This window comes from Megachile rotundata, chromosome 5, assembly GCF_050947335.1.
Source record: "Megachile rotundata isolate GNS110a chromosome 5, iyMegRotu1, whole genome shotgun sequence".
Taxonomy (NCBI): domain Eukaryota; kingdom Metazoa; phylum Arthropoda; class Insecta; order Hymenoptera; family Megachilidae; genus Megachile; species Megachile rotundata.
Genome location: NC_134987.1, coordinates 11656010 through 11677642, shown reverse-complemented (window position 1 = coordinate 11677642; position 21633 = coordinate 11656010). Strand labels below are relative to the sequence as shown.

The 21633-nt window shown below is 37.2% G+C and overlaps 1 protein-coding gene across 1 annotated transcript in view; it reads left to right on the top strand.

Annotated features, from left to right (window-relative positions):
- Egfr (epidermal growth factor receptor) overlaps positions 1-21633 on the top strand; it is a 211121-nt gene that overhangs the window by 72405 nt on the left and 117083 nt on the right. The gene's annotated exons all lie outside the window — the stretch shown is intronic.

Here is a 21633-nt window from a genome sequence, read left to right as displayed (position 1 = left end):
ATCCAGTCGACTAGAGCGAAATTTCGAAATTTGCGAGTCGTTCAAGGTTAGGTGAAGGAAGGTAGCGCAGTCGGAGGCCGCGATATCGCAATCTCTCGAAACGGATCGGCTGACGAGGGACATGGGGGCAATCGATAAGGTCTGTCGTCCTCCGTAACCACAAATCAATGCGGACGTGGAGGCCCCTCCATCGTAAGGGCCATTAAAGCACGTTCTCCATAAAATATTTTATCCGGTTTGCGGATCGATTTGAAATCCGTAGAGTGCCTGTTGGTCCCAGTCTTCGTATCTGGCTGGCCGTTCTCGGAGCAGATCGCTGCTCGGGGCAGCCTTTTTCGGCGCACCAAATTCATAAATAATGGCTCAAGACCGGCCCTACCTCGTGTATCACGGCCTGAATTTGTAGTCTTTAAACCTTTTAAGGTTTTTGCGATCAGGACGCGCGCCTTCGTCCTTATAATCGCCTCGTAGACTGTTGTCCAGGATCGCGGTCAGACTAGATGATCAACTTCGAGTCAGGATTTGGACGAACAGTGACCTCCTCCGATGAACGCATTCCTTGAAACAATTACTGGAACACGGCCAAACGCACGTTCGTGCAATCACATTTTATCCTTCGCTTGCTGAATTATGTTCAAGCGGTACCATTTTGGGTTTCTTCTCTTAAAACTTTTTTGGTGCTGTTCTTTCGTGTCTGAGTGAACTTTATGAGGGAAGGTGTATAAACTGATGCGTTTAATTGGATTTTCAATTATTATGTTTATTGATTGTTTATTATATTGAATTGTTTGGTTACGGTGTTCAAATAATTTGGTACTCTGTTTGGAATTTTGGCTCAGTAGGTCTCTGTATGTATATCTCTGAGTGAACAATTTAATATCTTTCTATATTTCCAAGTTTTATTTTCTACCGTTTTAAACCTGTAATTTAGTGAGTCAGGTTTGAAAATTTTTAAACTTGAACATTTTGTAATATGAAATTTCTAAACCTGAAAATTTGGAGATTGTGTAATATGAAATTTCTAAACCTAAAAATTTGAACAATATATAATATAAAATTTCTAAACCTAAAAATATGAACATTGTGTAATAAGAAACTTCTGAACCCAAAAATTTGAACACTACAATACAAAATTTCCAAACCTAATATGAAAGTATGCGACATGAAAATTTGAAATCTGAAGAACAGGCTCCCTCAAGAACAATCCACCTTCCAGTAACCAATCCTGCCGGGTCCCCATAGTTCCTCCGTGACAAGAACCCACCGTGTAATCAAATTGGACATACATTCTATTAAATCCCAATGGCTCTTCGTTTTACATAATAACCGACAAAGTTTCCTGCTCGAAAAGAAATCAAAGCACACGTTCTGCGCGTCAAAACTTCAACCTCGATCCGTGACAGACTTTCTAACATGTCCGTTGTCTCCCGTATTTCTTTAACTCTAAATAATTTCCAACGCCGTCTCTCTCTCTGTCGCATCATTTCCTCTTCAGTAACGCATTGTGTGTACAGGTAGGTAAGAACAGGTAGACTAAAAGATAACGGTAGTGTCGACTGACAAAGCTGACAGCTATTTCTTTCAAACTTGTTCCTCTATCCGTCTTCCTCTCCGACGCTCTATATATTCTAGTTTAAATAAGAATCGTGTCGAAACGACATTTAGTTTATTACACACGAACTTTGCTCGTGTTTTTTCAAGTTCTCGTTCTTTTCTCTTTGAACGTTTCGATTCGCGTATTAGTTCCAGTTATGTTAGGTTCGGACAGATTCGTCGCCATTATCTCGATCTCGACATGCGGAACTATTTTCACTTGTCACAGTTTTTACTGGGGAAAAGTTACAGTTTATGGACATTTAGAACTGGGGCATCTGAAGCTTTAAAATTCAGGATTGTTTCGATATAAGATGTTATTTTGGTAATACAGAAATTTGGACAGAAATTAATTTCAGAGACTAAAGCATTTACCTATGACTTGTCAGGTGCATCAGTCAGGACTGATCATAGCTACAATATTAAAACAAGTTAGCATCGAAATTAATTTCAGAAACTACACCATCTACCTATGATTTGTCAGGTGCATCAGGTAGAACTAATCATGGCTACAATATTAAAACAAGTTAGCATCGAAATTAATTTCAGAAGCTACACCATCTACCTATGACTTGTCAGGTGCATCAGTTAGAACTGATCATGGCTGCAATATTAAAACAAGTTAGCACTCAAATTAATTTCGGGAGCTACACCATCTACCCATGACTTGTCAGGTGTATCAGTTAGAACTAATTATAAATACAATATTAAAACAAGTTAGGACCGAAATTAATTTTAGGAGCTACACCATCTACCTATGATTTGTCAGATGCATCAGTAAGAACTAATCATGGCTACAATATTAAAACAAATAAAAGAAGGTGTAATGCTGCGTTAATTTAACAATCCTTGACTATGCAAGTCATACTCGAATTCCAAATTGAAGCACGCTGTAAATTCGGGCAAGATTTATCACGGTGAAGTGCGAGACTCGTCTGGCGAGGGTATAACTACACAACTTTTCGAGGTTAAAATATATCCGTCATAAAAACAAAAAGGTAGCAAAAGGTGGAACAGTTAACCTAACCTCAAAGCTACCATGTAATTCGTAAAATGAGTTACCGAGATTATGAATGATAAACTACATCTATTTCGTAGAGTATTTTTAATCGAGCGGGAATAGAACGTCGAAAATCCGAAACAGGTTTCGAGATCGTCGGGGATAAGCGAATTTTTCGAGGCGGTTTTAAGAACGGAGAGCTTTCGTCGTGGTAGCGTTACTCGTCCGAAAGCTGTCGGTGGGTTCTTCGGGTCGTGGCGCACGGTAATCCTATACGTCTTGAGAAACTGGTTTCCGCACGACGTGTTGCGGGTAGCGCGCAAAACAAATTAATAACAAGAACATCATAACCGCGGCCCCAAGGCTGTCCAAGAGGATCACGAGTCCGCGCACAGCTGCTATACCGGGTGATCCATGGCTATTGTTGCCCGCGAAAGAAAACCTTCCTCCGCTGTTGCGATCCTCTCAGGATACTTAAGCACGGGTTTAATCTTTCGCGTGGTCGTATTACCGTTTGATAAGGTTAACTTCTCCGATTATGTAAGGAAAAACGCTTAGCGGAAGGTTTCGAGTACTCGCGAACTGTGAAATACGAGATTCCTCCGGAGACAGTGATCCGTATGAAACTTAAACGATGTTTAGAAAATACACGGAACTCTTTTCTTCCTTCATTTTTTCCTTTAGGAGGTATACCAAACTCCTGATCCTTCAGGGTCAGGAACTTCACCCCTCCGGGATGAAAAAACCCTTTCGATGTGCGAGTATATTTGTTGTGGAAAGATGAAAGAGTTTAACTGCATTGGGTGTAGTATTTGGTTTTAAAGGACATCATTCTATTTTCTAACAATAATAATACTAAAAACAATATTGATATAATGATACATGTTAGAATTACTATAAATTAGAAACTACGTTCTCCTATGGATATTTTACGTATTCTATGGTAATATGTAGAAGTGTGGAACGCTGACAAAGTTTATTAGGTTTGACAGAAGCAACCACAAGCAACCGCATGCATATGGAAGTCCGTGAAGAGCAACGTGGATTCACTAGCGGACTATGAAACAATGCTGAGATTCTAGAATAGTATTGTGGTCATAGGGTCTCACGGATATAAGGTTCTGTGTACGTTCTATTTTGAAACAGTATAAACGTTTTGTATTGGATAATTTACAGTCGTTTGTACTACTTAATGATAATTTCACAGTGCACGATTATAATCATTCAATACAACCAAGAGGTTAATCCACACAAAAGTCACAAAAATAACAAATTTTAAAGTATCTAAACTTGAAATACTAAATCTAAGAAATTGTTGATATTGAAAATTTGAAAATGTCCAAAGTACTAAATTTTAAAATATCTAATTTAAAAAAATTGAAAATGTCTAGAGTCTTAAATTGAGAAAATTGAAAATATCTAAATTTCTAAATTGTGAAAATTGAAAATGTCTAAATTTCTAAATTGGGAAAATTAAAAACGTCTGAGCTCTAAATCAAGTAAATTAAAAACTAACTCAAGAAGTTAAAAATCCCATAAATTTCACATTTCTAAATGTCCCTATAATCTCTAATAGCCGGAAAGCGCCTCCTCGCATAAAATTTGTCTCCAAAAAAGAAAACCGATCAACGGGCCATATAACGAGACCGCACCATAACATCCCAATATCCCGATAAATATCAACATAATCAACATAATCTCTCTTAAAATTAACTACAGAACGATTATCTCCGATATTATTCAACTGCTCGTGAGTTGCTCACGTTACCAATATACCCCGAGGTGTTTCCTCATTAAAACAGCTCTTGTCTCGTGCGACAAAATACTTGTTAAACTCCCCACGAGTATCGATAGGTTACCTGCGGGTCACATAGCACTCCCATTCCGTATTACGTGCATACACAAGCTTGTTATTTATGCACTTCTTAGCTGCACGCTAGCGGAAAATTTTATACGCGTGAAGCCCTCAGGCGACGAAGCAACCTGAATACGCTTATCGTTGAACCAAACGGTTTGCCAATGAGATTCGAATAAAATGATAGCTGGGACTTTGAAACATTGTATGTACAGTTAAGCTGTTGAGTAGTGTTAAGCAAATCTGATTATTGATGGGGAAAAATTGTTTTACTGGATAATTTCTAGGGATTTTTGCAAATTCGAATGTTTAGGGATGGGTTGGCAGGTTGGGAGTGTTGGAGCTTGGGGAGGTATGGAAGTGAAAATTTAAGAATGTAGAGATGTGAAGGGATCTTGGGATATCTAGGGATGTGAAGGGATAGCAATTTTAGGATTTAGAAATTGGAAAACGTAGAGGTTTGATATTCACAGGGATTTGGAGATTTAGTATTTTGAGAACGTAGAAAATTTAGTATTTTGAGAACTTGAGATTTGGGGAGCTTGGGATTCGGGGGACTTTAGTATTAGGGGGAGCTTGAGATTTGGAGACTTTAGTATGTGGAGGACCTTGGTATTTAGGGAGCTTGGTATTTGGGGGAGGTTGCTATTTGGGGAGCTTGGTATTTGGGAATCTTGAGATTTAGGGACTTTAGTATTTAGGGGAGCTTGGTATTTGGGGACCTTAGCATTTAGGGGAGTTTGGTATTTGGGGACCTTGGTATTTGGGGACCTTGGTATTTGGGGACCTTGGTATTTGGGGACCTTGATACTTGGGAACCTTGGTACTTGGGGACCTTGGTATTTGAGGGTCTTGGTATTTGGGAACCTTAGTATTTGGGGGAGCTTGGTATTTGGGGATCTTGAGATTTAGGGACCTTAGTATTTAGGGGAGCTTGGTATTTGGGGACCTTGGTACTTGGGGACCTTGGTATTTGGGGATCTTGGTATTTGGGAACCTTAGTATTTGGGGGGAGCTTGGTATTTGGGGACCTTGAGATTTAGGGACCTTAGTATTTAGGGGAGCTGGGTATTTGGGGACCTTGATATTTGGGGACCTTGGTACTTGGGGACCTTGGTATTTGGGGATCTTGGTATTTGGGAACCTTAGTATTAGGAGGACCTTAGTATTTGGAAGAGCTTGGTATTTGGACACCTTGAGATTTGGGGTCTTTAGGATTTGGAAACTTTGGAATTTGTAGAATTATGAATTCTGATATCTAGGAATTTCGACATTTTGAGAATTGAAAGTGTAAGAATTGGAAGACGTATGTAGAGCTCTTAAGACTTAGAGGTCCTTGTATTTTGGGAATCTAGGATTGGAAGACATGGAAATTTTGAACTTAAACATAGAATTCAGCAACTCTGAACTTTAAAAATTTATTTATATATACCGAAAAATTTCTACACCTAAGAATTTAGGTTCTCGTCTCTTAACCTCGAAACTTCATAAACTTGAGAAACTTCCTCAACACAAAACTTTACAAATTAAAAAATTGCGAACTTCACATGCCACAATACAAAAGAAGTCCACGTCACACCCAAGAATATAAAACATGATTTAATGCAATACGAAATCGTCAGTCGACCACAGTTTCTCGATTATTCCACACGAATGAATACCCAGGGGCGAAGATTATCGATAGGCTTAGGCGGGAATTTTAATTAAGCGTCACGACGTATATTCATTAACGAATTTAGCCGAGTCATCAATTCGAGAGTGAGTTATTATCTAGCTGCAAGATCGAGCACGGTACTTAAAAGATACCGGTAAAAGCACCAATCATGGGCTTTTTAAGAGATGCGTTCTTTCTTCTTCGGTGCAGTCTGCAATCTACGGTTACTCGACGTTTGAAGGTTAGCGGTGGCCAGTGATGGCAGGTCAGGAAGATCTTTACTTTTGTGGACAACAATGGCTGAGTCACGCGATATCGTATCTGGCTGATACACGATTCGGAGAATTATTAACGACGGGGGTTGCTATCGTGATCGAACGCGCGCCATGGCGTTCGACAGCTACCTTTCGTTATTCGCTATTTATTTACTTGTAATCGATCGTGTTTTGTTGCGTTGATACATTGAAACTTTCGGTATTTTTTTCTGCACTGAACGATATATTTTTTCTAATAATACATTTTCTCAAACTTCTTTTAAGTTCGGCGCTCTTCATCTAGGTACAAGTTTGACACTGACAAGGCTTTTGTGTTAATTTCATATTTGTACTTCATATTCACTCAGAAATATTTAATATATCTTACACATTCAAAATAATTTATTTTGTTTTCCTTTTCATCTACACGGCATACAATTAAATTATCACAGTTCATTTTTTTATTACGAGGTGAATGATTTTATGTGTTAAATTTGTAGCAAGAGCAACTATAAAATGTAGTAAGCACTTTCGAAGTTGACATAGAGAAAGTTTATACCTGATGTTTTCGAGAAAGTAGCGACTGCAGGAAAGGGTGTACCATAAGTTGATTAGCATGTGATCGATTTAAATCTACCGTTTGTCGGAAGGAAGCCGCGTATAAATCGGATTTTTACGTAGATGATCCGGGGTCGTTCGGTTCGAACCACGTTTATGCATACAACAGACTGAACTTAAATTCACCATAAAAACAGCACTTGCAATTTTATTTACCAATGTCCTAAATTATTCAAAGTTAATGTAAGAATTTATAAGTAACCGATTTCTTCGAAAAAACAAACTTTTCAATTTAAAAATATTTTAAAAACTTTTAGGCTAACAAGTTTGGGAAACCTTAGAATCATTAATTTAGAAATCTCTGAAATTATAAATATTCAAACTTCGACAACTCTAAAGTTACAAACGTGCATCTGCTAATTTGAAAATTTAGAAATCAATTAGACTTTGATTCCCTCATTCGCCATCTTTCCAGGCGTCATCTCATCCCCACAGAAACATAATATGGCATCATTATCTTCCTCCAAAGTGAGCTCCCCCATTTCTTTTATCAATAAAACCCGCAAACAGCAATCGTTCGTTAATTTCTGCAACTAAGTCTCCCATTAATATTTTCCTTCGAACCGTCGAGAAAGATAGTCGAAAAAGAAAGGAAAAGGCAGGCGTGCCACCTGGAACGAAGAGTTCTCAGGAGACATTTGCATGCGACACGATGCCAGAATGCGGCACTGTTCGCTGCTCGACACCGATTCCCTTTCCGTTCTTCCTTTTCTCCTTTTACGCGGGTTTATTTATCTGCCTCGAGCCATGCCGGGTCGAATCCTTTTAAAGCTATTTTTTGGCGGCCACGGCATTCCAGCAAGGACGAGCACGTACTTATGAAAATACCAGCGATAGAGCGTAGCTGAGGGTAATGGACGTGGAACGATCATCCGCGTCGAGCAGCTTCGTTAATTATTCTAATTAGAGGCGAGCCCGACTGACCTTTCGATGACCCTTGTTCTTCGCTGTACTTGTAGCTTGTATTATGCTACGATGATCGATATGCACTTAAAACGATGGTTGGTTTGATAGCTATTTGGACTGGTCTTTTGGAAAATGTACTTCAAATTCAATACAAAGAAAAGAATTTCGTATTCAATATAAATAAATGAGTTTCAAATTCAATATAAACAAAGGAATTTCAAATTCAATGTAGACAGAGAAATTTTTAGATTTAATATAAATAGTGAAATTTTTAAATTCAACATAAATAACAAATTGCAAGTTCAACATAGACAGAGAAATTTCAAATGCAATATAATCAAAGGAATTTCAAATTCAATGTAGACAGAGAAATTTTTAGATTTAATATAAATAGTGAAATTTTTAAATTCAACATAAATAACAAATTGCAAGTTCAACATAGACAGAGAAATTTCAAATTCAATATAATCAAAGGAATTTCAAATTCAATGTAGACAGAGAAATTTCAGATTCAATATAAATAGAAAAATTTTTAATTCAACATAAATGAACAAATTGCAAGTTCAACATAGGCAGAGAAATTTCAAATTCAATATAAACAAAGGAATTTCAAATTCAATGTAGACAGAGAAATTTCAGATTCAATATAAATAGAAAAATTTTTAATTCAACATAAATGAACAAATTACAAGTTCAACATAGACAGAGAAATTTCAAATTCAATGTAGATAGAGAAATTTCAGATTCAATATAAATAGAGAAATTTTAAATTGAATATAAACAAATGAATTACACATTCAATATACACAAATGAATTTCAAATGCATCATAAATAATTACAATATGAAATATGAATGAAGGACAGTATGAATGTATTTCGAATACAGTACACGAATGCTGAATTTCAGAAAACCTACAACATGTGACTTCCTTATGAAATCTCGAAGAGTAACGTCAAAGTGCAAATCAAAAAGTGCATGGAGAGCAAAGTGTGAACGAAAAGGAATAACGAAAATAAAGTAGGTAGTTTTCTTATCGACGCAGCACACCTTACATCACGACCTCGAGGACGCAGCGAAGAATAATACCGGAACGTTTCGAATACTGAAACTCCATGGAAGAAGCCCGATAATCGGCCGACCAGATCTCTCTCGATATCGCCAGCTTCTTTTCGTCGGCGCGAGAGATTCAGCCACAACAGCTTTGAAAAAAAAGGAAGAGAGCCAAGGGGTAGGAAAGAAGCAAAGGAAGAAGAAGAAGGAGCATTATGGCGTACGCGGCGATTCAACCGCGATAACTTTAACGCACGTGGAATGTGGGACTCGCCGAGTAGGCAATTATAACTCCGCGTCTCGATCTCGAGGCCCGATGCACTTTACCCGGAGGAAGAGGAGACGAAGAGGACAAAGAGGTGGCGAACGGTAGAAGATGGTGAACGAGAGAAGAAAGAAGAGCGATGTTTTTTTAAGGGAACGACAGCAGATAGGTAGTGAGTGTTCTTCACGATTAATGGTTGTTCTCCAACGCGTTTTCGATAGTGAACCTTCGACAAAAGGTGTATTTCAACGAGACGCCGGGTGCAGCGAATAAGCTGGTAGCTTTTCGATACTTCGTTAAGAGACATTAAGACAGTTACGATTTTTACTGATAAATGTACGGTGTGGGTTATATCTTAATTAAAGGCAAATACGTGGATGCTTGTTGTAGGAGGTTCTAGGTTACGAATTTTTTCAATTTGAAGGTACAACACTCTTGGACTTTTATATTTAGGTTAACAAGTTGTTCTGATCGTCGGAGTTTTAAATAACTGAGGAATCGAATTTTTTAATTTTTCAATTTGCAAAATTTCCAAATTACCAAGTTCTCGAAGCTCTAAATTTTCAGGAGCTTAAGTATTCAATTTCCAATCTCCCAGATTTTCAATCTCCTAAATTCCCAATCTCCTAAATTCCCAATCTCCTAAATTCCCAATCTCTCAAATTCCCAATCTCTCAAATTCCCAATCTCCCAATCTCCCAATTCCCAATCTCCCAAATTCCCAATTTCCCAAATTCCCAATCTCCCAAATTCCCAATCTCTCAAATTCCCAATCTCCCAAATTCCCAATCTCTCAAATTCCCAATCTCCCAAATTCCCAATCTCCCAAACTCCCAATCTCCCAAATTCCCAATCTCCCAATTTCCCAATCTCTCAAATTCCCAATCACCAAATTTCCTAATCTCCCAATTTCCCAATCTCTAAATATCCCAACTCCCCAAATTTCCAAATTCCCAAATCCCCAATTTCCCAAATTCCCAAACTCCCCAAATTCCCAAATCCCCAATTTCCCAAATTCCCAAATTCCCCAACTTCCAAAATTCCCCAAATTTCCCAAATTTCCCAAATTCTCAAATTCTCATCTTCAAATTTCCAATTCTTCAAAATCCCCAATTTCGTAAAACTTGTTACAAGGAAATAAGCATACACAACTTTTCTACGCTTCATTAATAAACATTTACCGTTCGTTTATATAAATCGTTTGATTTACAGACCGTTTTTCCTCAGTAAATGCACGAGCATCGTCTGAAATAATCTCCTAATTAAATACCTATGTGAATGGCTTCCTACGGTATCCAACGATCGACCATGTTACGACAGTGTTTCAGTTATTAGGTTGTTGCATGTTGAATAGTCGATTTCGAAATACCGTAAGACTGACTTGATTCAATGACATAAAACAACATGTATTTTATATCAATTTAGAACGCAAAGTTCAATGAACACGCCTGCATTGACATTTAAACTTGATACAAAATGGTTTATTTATAATTCTAAAAAGTCGTGAGCTATTTTAAAGTAGGGGTGACACATAAATGAAGTGTGACACATAATTTGATGAAATAGAAATAGCGTAAAATAACATTAATTCTATTTTTTGTTGGAATTTGGAAATTTGAACATTTGTAGATTTAAAGATTTGGAAATTTATAAATTTTTGAGTCGAAAATTTGGAAATTGATAAATTTGAGAACTGAAGATTTGATGATTGGCAATTTAGAGATTTAGGAATTTGGGAATTTAGACACTTGCAAATTTTAAAATTTAGAAATGTGAAAATATAGAGATTTGAGAATTTTGTAATTTAAGAACTTAGAAAATGCACTAACTTATGAATACAAAATTTGATAATCGAAATTTGTAAATAGGAAAATGTAACTACATAAAAATGACCAGTCCACCTTTAAGAACATTTAAACCACCCCAGTCTCCGTAACAGCAACTATCCCACTTTTTGTTTCGATATCCACGTGCATTACGAAACAAGCGCTTACAAATAGAGCCTAGAAATTTTTTAATTAACCGTCTAATATCTGTTTAAATAACCACTTACCCAAGTTACCAATCAAAATCGTTACGAAACACTTACGCACGAAAACGGTTTAAAACCCATTCATTAACTCGGGATTAAAACGCGTACTACGCTTAATCGTCCATCTAAAGTAATATTCTCGCGTAATATCTCGATAAAATTCGTTCTCTTACTCGACCTGGGATCTCAGAACGTATCAACGACCTCAGTCAGCTAAAAACCTCTGCTCCCTTTCACTCGCCATCGCGGTGGCGTTCGAGGAATCGGCAAAACATCGATGCGCTCGTAAAAGCACTTACGTCTAACCTCGATTCCAAAATAATCCTCGCGTATTAATTAAACCGGTTCACCGCGATCACAGACGTGGCTTTCGTAAACATCCTCCCCTTTTATCGGACAAGATGACACGATGCTTCTTGCGTAAAAGGGTGCGGAAGTACCTATGTAAGGATACTAATATAATGTCATGTTGTCAATGGTTACACGTTCATGTATTAAAACGTTCTCAACACCTCTTGGCACGTGATTAGCTTGTAAATATACCGCCTGTTCGTAGACTTATTTCGTTATTATTATGTAGATTAGGTTTTTAGGTTGGTAGATTAGTAGGTTTTTTAGGTTAGGTACGTTTTCTGCATAGACCTCTATGTTCGTAAACAGATGCTCTTCAAAATAGTCTTTATAAGTCTTATATATGTTACTTGACGAATATTGTACATGTACCTTGTGATGTATTATTAAAAGTAACAGCTTATTACTTTAGGTGGTTTATGCAGATTAGTAGGTTTTTGAGGTTAGGTACATTTTCCACGTGGACCACTATGTTCATTAACAGATGCTTCCCAAAATAGTCTTCATAAGTCTTCTATGTTACTTGACGAATATTGTACATGTACCTTGTGATGTACTATTAAAATTAACAGCTTATTAGTTTATGCGGTTTATGCAGATTACTAGGTTTTTGAGGTTAGGTACATTTTCCACGTGGACCACTATGTTCATTAACAGATGCTTCCCAAAATAGTCTTCATAAGTCTTCTATGTTAATTGACGAATATTGTACACATGTCTTGTGATGTATTATTAAAATTAATAGCTTATCACTTCATATAGTTTGTATAGATTAGTAAGTTTTTAGGTTAAGTACATTTTCTGTACGGACCTCTATGTTCATTAACAAATGCTTCTCAAAATATTCTTCACGTGTCTTGTACATTACTTTACGAATCTTGAACTCATATCTTATGATGTAGTACTAAAACTAAATTGAATTTCCACTTAAAAAATTTGATAAATAAAATTATACATGAAGTGCATATACAGTACCTACACAATTGATCTTCACATCTGGCAATAGTTATACAGACTCATTGTTATAACCACCTATATTTTCTATTTTTAATATAAAAGAATGGAGGAACATTCATTTGATGCATCCAAGGTGAGTTAAAATCTCATCACGCATAAAAGGCAAGGCGGAGCAGTTTTGACCCTAACCCCAAAGAGAAGAAAGACAAAGGTGTTTCTCGAGCCTCAAAGATTAGCTCTATCGTTAATCAAGGCTTTTGATACCGCGATTTTAGCGGTCATTTGTACGCGTCTATGCAGACAGAATAACTCGAACAGGATCGATATTCGTAGCCGAAGGGGTACGCTGCTGGAAAGTTCGCGAGCAGGATCCATTAGCAGCAGGAGATAGCAAGGACGTGGAAGGAGGCAGTGACCGAAATGAGTCGGACCGGAATGTTTTACTCGTGCTCGTCCGATAAAATCCCACTGCCGGAGGTCCTTACGGCCGTTGGTTACCGTTAACGTCCACTCCACAACGCTCTGAACGAAGCGTTTCTAAACTCGCCTTGAACACTTAGAAATACGATCCTGAGCCTCAAGGATGAATCCTCTGGAGCCTCGGCCGTAGACTGGACCGTTTACCACGCGATCCCTCTATCTTTAGCTGAACTGATCTTTCGATTTTAAAAACTTGAGTTAAAATAAATTTATATCGGTTGACATTTAGCTTAAATAATTTTGCTTACTGAATTGTGACGACGTTAACTAGTAGTGGAGGATAAAGAATAGAATAATAATTTATTCAATTTTATTTTAAGATACAGCTGTTGAATAAATACTGTAATTGTTAGAATATGTGAAATGATATTAATAAATTATACTTGAATAATATTATTGTGTTAATATATTGTTAATAATATTCGTGTAAGAGGATTTGTATATCAAAGAGTTACAACTAAAATTACATATATTGATTGATTTATTAATTAATAATCTTTGATATATAATTATGCTCACGATAATTCTTGTTAAGGTAACAGTAATTTTCCAGTAGATAATTCTGATTGATACTCTCCTACTAATTTATACACCCCAACCAATAAATGCTTCGAAGTATATACTTTCCTGCAAATTAATTTTTTATACCAAAACTATTTGCGTCTAACAGAATTACTGATTTTAAATTTGCTTCCCAATTCGCTCGCAACTTCCTGAACGGTACACGGCATCAAACCGCGAGGGTTAAAAATGGCGGAAAATGTAGCGCGTCTACAGCTTTCTTGAGCGTAATAACTTAAAATTTGAATAAAATATTGCGGCCAAGAGAAGCTGTCGGACGGCCATGCACTCCGTATACTTAGCACCGAAGATTTATTACCGTCTGCCATCTGAAATTTTATGGCCGGTACACGGAATATCAACTTTGCTGCAATTATTCAGCCGCGGCGGAATTATTTTTATCGATAACAAATCATTAAATGCACGTAACGGATCTAACTAGCGAGGAAAATTAACGAATACTCTTTCCGCATGAAATTCTCGCGATTTTCGCGGTAATAAGTATCCCGTGAACACATTCGCAACGGGTCGAAGGAATGCGACTCGTTGCACAGGAAAACGGTGTAGGTGGCAGAGAACAGAGAAAGTGCAATAAATTATTGTACTAATCCGAGGGGATGGTTGTTCGTCCCTGCGGATGGGACGGAAATTAATGTAACCAAGGTTGGTGGGCAGACGAATGAATGGTTAATATAAATGTTAATGTTGCCCCTAGACACCTGAGAGAATTGATCGATGTATAACAATCGAGGTGTAGAGTAACACTTGTACGTTTCGAACAACTGATTTCAGTGGAGTTTGCAAAAATACAAATGGAATTTGGAATTTTTTACGGAAACTGGGAGAGGCACCAATGACTTGACTTTCTTCAGGTTGTTCAATTACCTTTATGGTTATTGGGAGAGAACGTTTGTGTCCTTTATTCATATGTAATTATTATGAATGATATATTGATGTGCTGTCTAGATGTGAATTATTAGTGGGTTACAGACAAGAGCATACTGTTGTTGACTTTCGAGAAAAATTCTTAACAGCAATGTTACGAATCATAATTTGATAAGAAACTATTTCAGTTAACCCAAACAAGATGTCTTATATGCTTTTCATTAATAATTCAAAAATGAAGCCTCAAACCCCATTTTTGCAAAAGAAAAAGTTGTTCAGAATCCCTTTAGCTATAATCTCTTGCACTAGTTGTGAGACAGCCTGTATATATTTTGAAAACAGTATACATGTTATGAAAGTCCATCAGAAATTTCCACACATACATTTCACTGAAAGCATCTCCGTACATTTAGCGCTCGCGACTCACGCGATGCTCGCGTTAATAAAGCAGCAGGTCGTTGAAGGCCTCGAAACGAGCATGCTAACAACCAATTAAATTAGGCCAAAGATATCCGGAGGATTCGCCGACTAAATTCGTTCGTTTTTTTTGTTTCAGGTAAGTTCACGCGTCAGGCTCGATCGGGCCCTGACTGACCTCGAGGAAGGACGGTAATGCACCGGAGGCCCAGCAGCAGATAAACATCGGTGTTCGTTAGCGGGGCCGAAAATGCACCGCTTAAAAACAAAACAGAGGCCCGGTGGTCGTCGTCGCGTTTCGTGGAACGACCGGATCGCTCGAATATGCCTGCATACGTATAATGCAGCCTGAACGAGTCCATGGGGCCCGTGTGGTAATGGGGACTTAGATCGGGAGGGTAGATTAACAGGGGGATACACGTGTCAGGCTCAGATTGACGCGATTCCATTTTAACGAATTATCTTGACCCTATCGGGCAGGAATAGCGGAAGGATCAGGGTTTCGTTTTCCCTTCTCGGAATATAATTCGTACCCCTTTGGAAGGCTCATTTTTTCGTCGAGATTTTTCAGAAAGATCAAGTGCGGTAACGTTTTAACCACCTCGATCAATTGCTTTCTTTTTACTTGAAGTTATTTGGAGATATAAACTGTAATTTCTTATTCGAAACTGTTTAATTTGTAAACTGTTATGTGAAAATATATCAGTTCCAGATTGAATGTGAATTAAATTGAAATTTTCATATAGTAACCCCTGTGATCACCAGAAATAACTTGTTCTTGTAGAGCAAAACTATTTATCCCCATCAGAATATAAAAAGCCGTGAAATGTAAAAAATATGTAAACACATGAAATGCATACCAAAGTAAAGCAAAATAGTATATCACTCTCGGACAAAATGTAAAAAGTGGAACTTAACGACGTAGTTTGATACGAAGTTAGGTTAGGTTTAATCGACATTCGTGAAGCCGTCGACAAAAATCGGCGTTGTTCGAAACCATAGCCGTGTAAATCGATTTATATGCGGGTTCGTATAAGACGATCGCGTTAAAATAAGCCGCGACCTGCATTTATGCAAATGGAAAACTGTCCACCGTCGAGCGCGACATGCGTCTGCACTTAATTTATTTTTCCTCCGGCAATTTTGTAGCTCGTTGTGTACGGGTCGGGTTCAAGCGAATGGCTCAAAGCGAAAAGATCGAGGAGGGAGGACTTCTTGAAAAATGACTTTGAATAATTTTAATACGACGACCGTGACTTGGGTCAGAGAACGCTCACGGATAAGAAGATTGATTGATATATTCGATGAATACGTGTTGGGAGCCAGCTTTTGAGCTGCTGAATATCGTTTCAATCGTGTAGATTAGAATACGTGGCATTTTATGGTAATTTAGACTTTCTAGTGGAATTTTGGGAATGTGAGATTGTGGGAATTTGGAAGGGGAAATTTTGGGAATTGGATAATGTAGAAACTTGATAGTTCAGAAATATGTTGATGAGTATTGAAGCTTGAGATATGTTGGAAGTTGGAAAAGATTGGAAGATGAAAAAGATTTGGGAATTTGGAAATGAAGAAAGTTAAGAAATTTCAAGATTTAAAAATTCGATCAAATATCTCAAATCCAACAATGAAAAATGTCCAATTCTTAGAATGTTCAAATACTTAAAATTTATGAATTGCAAACACCCAAATTTCTCAATGTACCAAATTAGAAAATTCTTAAATCTGTAAGCCAAAAAATGTACTTCCACGATGTGGAGCTATTTCTACTTCCTACACATAGCTTTGAACTATATTTCACCCCAGTTGCACATAACTATAATACAAACCTAACTTTTCCTCAAAACAATTCTCTCGCTAACCACTTATCTTCTACTCCCAAAAAATGATCATATATATAACAGTTGTCATAAATTTTATCGTCATGCTCATTTGCAGAAAATTTCGCGTCATAACTCGGTTTCGTGTATTTTTCACCGGCTCCTCTACAGATCCGCCGCGTAGATAGTCAAGGCTCGAAACCGGAGCTGACAGAACGCATCTCGGGCGCACGTTTTACAAGTTGTTTTACAACCTAAGGATACAACGCCACACGCTGAGAGGCTGAGGACCTCCCTCCCCGTGCGGAAGCGAGAAACGCCGTTCTCTTTTGTCCTGGACACGGACATTCGACTTTTCGACCCGGGTTCTCGTTCCGAAACGTCCTCCTGTCGACGCCTCCGCCATTTTTAAGTGCCCTCCATGCTCGTTCGTTCACGGTGGACAGTTTAGTTCGCGAACCAACGATTTCTTTCTGTTTGCGCTTATGTCACGTATACGGAGATTATGTGACGCCTACCTGTTTGCCGTATTTTTGCCGACCTTGCACCTGTCGATTATGAGCCTTCTTAGTATTCTTCGAGAGTATTTTATAGTTTTGAAATACATTCTTGGTACACATTTATTAAACTTTCATACCATCTTTGTAGAATATTGATAAATGTTAGAATATTTTACAATCGAAATTTTTAAAATACAGAATTTTACACGATGCACAATTTTTCATCTACTTGGAGCTCTCTGACAAGAATAAATTTTAGAGTAAAAATTGCAGGCTATGGAATATGTAATCAAACAATTTGTTCCAAAGAGAATTATGGTCCATTCGTAAATTCACAAATTGAGCTATCAACGCGGAAAAGTTTAATATCCCAAGGGTTGCACCCGAATAAAAATATTCGCCCGAACATAGACGTGCAATTACCTCGAGCACGTTGCGTGTCAAAATAACGGGACAGTTTTTACCTGGTTTCGCAACTCGACCGTTTTACTAGCGGTGGGGTTTCGAACATTAGAGTAATTAAGTGATCACGGGGGTTAACTTATGCAATTGCGCTGCCGCGTTTGGAATTTATAATCGATCGCACGGCGCCAAGCGTCGATACCGGTAATACTGGATATTCCGGAATAAACGCACTCTCACTTTGCATGTCGACACTCTTTCCCTGATAGTTTAACGTTCGTTACTGATAAAAGTGCACCGCTTATCGTCGCCAGAGGCGTCGTGATGGTTTCAACTAAACGGACCCGGTACATAAAAGTAACAAGTCCAATTTTCTTCCAGATAGATTTACATACCGTTCGCTAGCGGAATAGCTTTCTTATTTTAATACCGTAGTCACTTTTGTTTGCTGCTTGTTAAGGAAGCTCTGGAATTTATGGACGTAGGTCACTTCAAGTTGCAATAGAAACAAGACTTGTTTCTTATTTTGGATTATAGAGTTTATGGTACACATCGAAATTTTTGATGATATGCTAGTTTATATTTTATTTTTAATTTTTTGTTCTAGTTCAATCATTTTTTTAGAAAAGATAATTTATAATTTTGATAATTAAGTTTAAAAAAAATGTATATTTCAGACAGATTTAAGTTATAATTTCTAACATTTATAAAGCAGAACCTCCTCCGCAAATTCTAACTGCAGGCATGCTAAGTCATAATTACTAATTATGATTCATCCTTCACAACTTAATCAAAGTTACGGAAGCTGATTATCGATCATAAGTCATACCTCCAGTAATAAATAGCTTGCCATAAATATTCATGATCCACGATCGGTATTTCTAAAAATAATTTTCATTTTGAAAAATAGTTAATAGGTGTGCAGTTTCGGAAGATAAGCTATTACCATCAAGACTAATAATAGCACTTACCATCGAAATGCGTTATATCGGTAATAATAGTTATTACGCGTCTCGAAAGTTTTAAACCTAATCTCTTTTCCGGAAGATAACAAATCCCGTGGATGTACGTATCTAAATCAACAATGTTCGACATGATTCGAGCATAGTTTACGATAGAGGAGGCAATTTCGAGGGCGCCGTTGTCGAAGTGCACAGTTACAAAGGGGTAGCTTTGTAACAGCACACGGTTACAAAGAGGAATTACGATGCGGCTGAACGTTGTAGCTATGCGTAGCGGACATGTAAGGAAGAGGCCGCCTCAATTATCAAGCTCGTTTGTAGCAACATTGTTTACAACGTCTGCCCGCTGCGAGTATTTATTCGCGGGCTTATTCAGGACGGTTTTACTGCCCGTCCACGCACGTACGGGCTTCACGGTACCGTAGTATCTCTTCGGAGAATAATTCTTCATTAATTGCGAGCATACACAACATTCCTCCAGCGGAGCGAAAGCGTACGCCATTCCCAGGCTAATATTTCATTAAGCACGCGTGTGCGATATCCTGCAAGCACGATTCTCTTCGGCGTCTGTTTCATAAATATAGTTAACAGTTACCGAAACGCATACACTCGCGAGGGAATCCTCATTCACCAATTAGAATTTCGTGATTAAATGGTTTTACGATTAAAATGATAATAAAGTATGAGGGTTTGAGATTATTGACTATTTCTAACTCTCAGGTATTATTAATTGGCTTAGGAGATATAAATTCGCATATTTCTTGCCACGGTGCATTTCGAAACATTAATCAGTGGATAGTAATATTTTGTTATTGAAATTTATTTGTAAGAATATGTGTTTGAAGTCTGCTATATTTTAGAAAGATAGGGTTGTAATTGTGAGATATAAGGAATCTGAATAACGTAGTTGATAATGAAGTTTAATGTTCATTTAGGTGTGATAAAATATTAGAGTTGGTTTATTATTCTGTGTAGTTTATTTGCAATAGAGTATGTTCAAAAATTAGAGACAGTAATGTATTACACTTTAGAAGAAGTTTTCACCTGTTCAAAATTATTAATAAATGAAAAATTCATTGGAATGTAATAGCTGTAATTGTAGCTAATTTTCAAAGGTATTTAACATGACCAAATTTTATTACAATTAAGTGAAAAATTAAATTGAAATGTTACATGTCAGATGTTGAAATCAATTTCCACCCTTCAGTAATGTTCATCAGTGAATATAAAAATACATTGTGATACATTAATAAAATGTTGTATCTAATTTTGGAAGCTATTTAAAATACAGTAACTTCATATCGACAAAACGAGTGGTGAAATCTCTCCATTACATGTCAAACATTGAAACCAATGTCCACTCCTCAGTAATACTCATCAACGAATGCAAAAATACATTGTAATCAATAATAAAATACTGTACCTAATTTTTGAAACTCTTTAACATTAATTGCATTTCAACAAAACGAATAATTAAATTTCTCCACTACATGTCATTGAAACCAGTTTCAACCCCTCAGTAATCATCAAAGAAAAATGCATCACAATAACAGTAAAATATTATATCCAATATTCAGAGTTATTTAATATGGATCAATTTCATAAGAATCTAAGAGGATATCTAAAGGATACCTCGTGAGTGTATTTCACTTGGAACATAGTCGTAAGGTTAAGAAAGAAGAGTAACGATCGTCGCGAGCCATAAAAGTCGTGGTCGAGTTCGAGAGATCATAGAGAACCCGGTCGAACCCATTGTCTCATATCTGTAAGCCGTATCGGTGGAAAAAAAGCCGCGTTCGTCGAAGGGCTAGGTTCTCAGGGATCCTTAGGACCCGTTGGGTTCGCCAAGATCCTCGCTGTCTGCGGTCGGCTGTCGTTCCATAGGGAAACGTGAAACGCCGCTCGTACCCCGTGTCTCGGAATTCTCCTCCCCTCAGCCACCCTGTGTCCTTTCCGACGGTGGAGATTCTTTTGTTTCCCGCCGCGGAACCCCAGTCGAGATCCTATCTGACGTAAATAATTATCCTGGAGCCCGGCAGATGCCGCAGCCTCGCGTCCCGAGTAGGATCTTACCAAGCTACCAGAATTTTCATTTTAATCGGAGAATCCGAATTAATCGCGAATGGTTCTACGACTGAAAATATTCTGGATGGTTGGAATCGCTTCGGTGTTTTTTATGGAAGAGTTTAGATGGCGGAGATCTTGGACCAACCCCCTTTGACGAGTTAGAGAGTGTTGAGTTTAATGGTTGCTTGGTATTGTTCATTTTATTCTTTTGTCGATATGAAATAACGATGAGAATTATTAAGGACAGTTTAATCGTTGACAAAAAGGAATCCGATTCCCTTGCAAACTTCGACGAACTCTTTTATGGCTGGCACATAATTAAATTATAATCGGTTGATTTGTTTTATGTGGTTATTTTAACCCTCGAATGATGGAGAGTTAATGAGTTTGTAGAAATTTTCTTTTCGTTCTTATTTTCTGTATTTTATGTCACTCTTTTTAATACGTTCGCATGTTGGTCATTTAATACTGATGTAATTAGTAACAATATTATTTTTACTTATAATATTTCATTTATAAGGCTAGTATCTACAGTACACAATGAACGTATTAAATAATATTTTTGTAAAATTATTTCGTTTTGAAATTTTTTTATAGTCTGGTTCATAATGGAGCTGATTCTGTCATTTGAGGGTTAACAGGTGGGAAGCGATTTTCTTTGGAACGTATTATATTTGTGTGTTGTTTCAGGTTTGGAAAGAGAGTAATTTTAATCGTGACAGCAATAAAAACTACCTTTTAAAAATTGTTAATAATTCTATCTCTCTAAAGTCACTTATACTAATTGGTATTTAAAATTGTCATGGAATTTAAAAATTATTTTAATTAGAGATATTATCATTACTATATGTATGTAGATATTATTAGAATTTGTATTTCTAATGCAATTTTTGCTAATTTATTTAACAAGCATACACTTGATATACCCCCTATATTATTATATGTAACATATGTATGCTATATGTAACATTTAAACATATGTGAACATATGTTTAAAGTGTT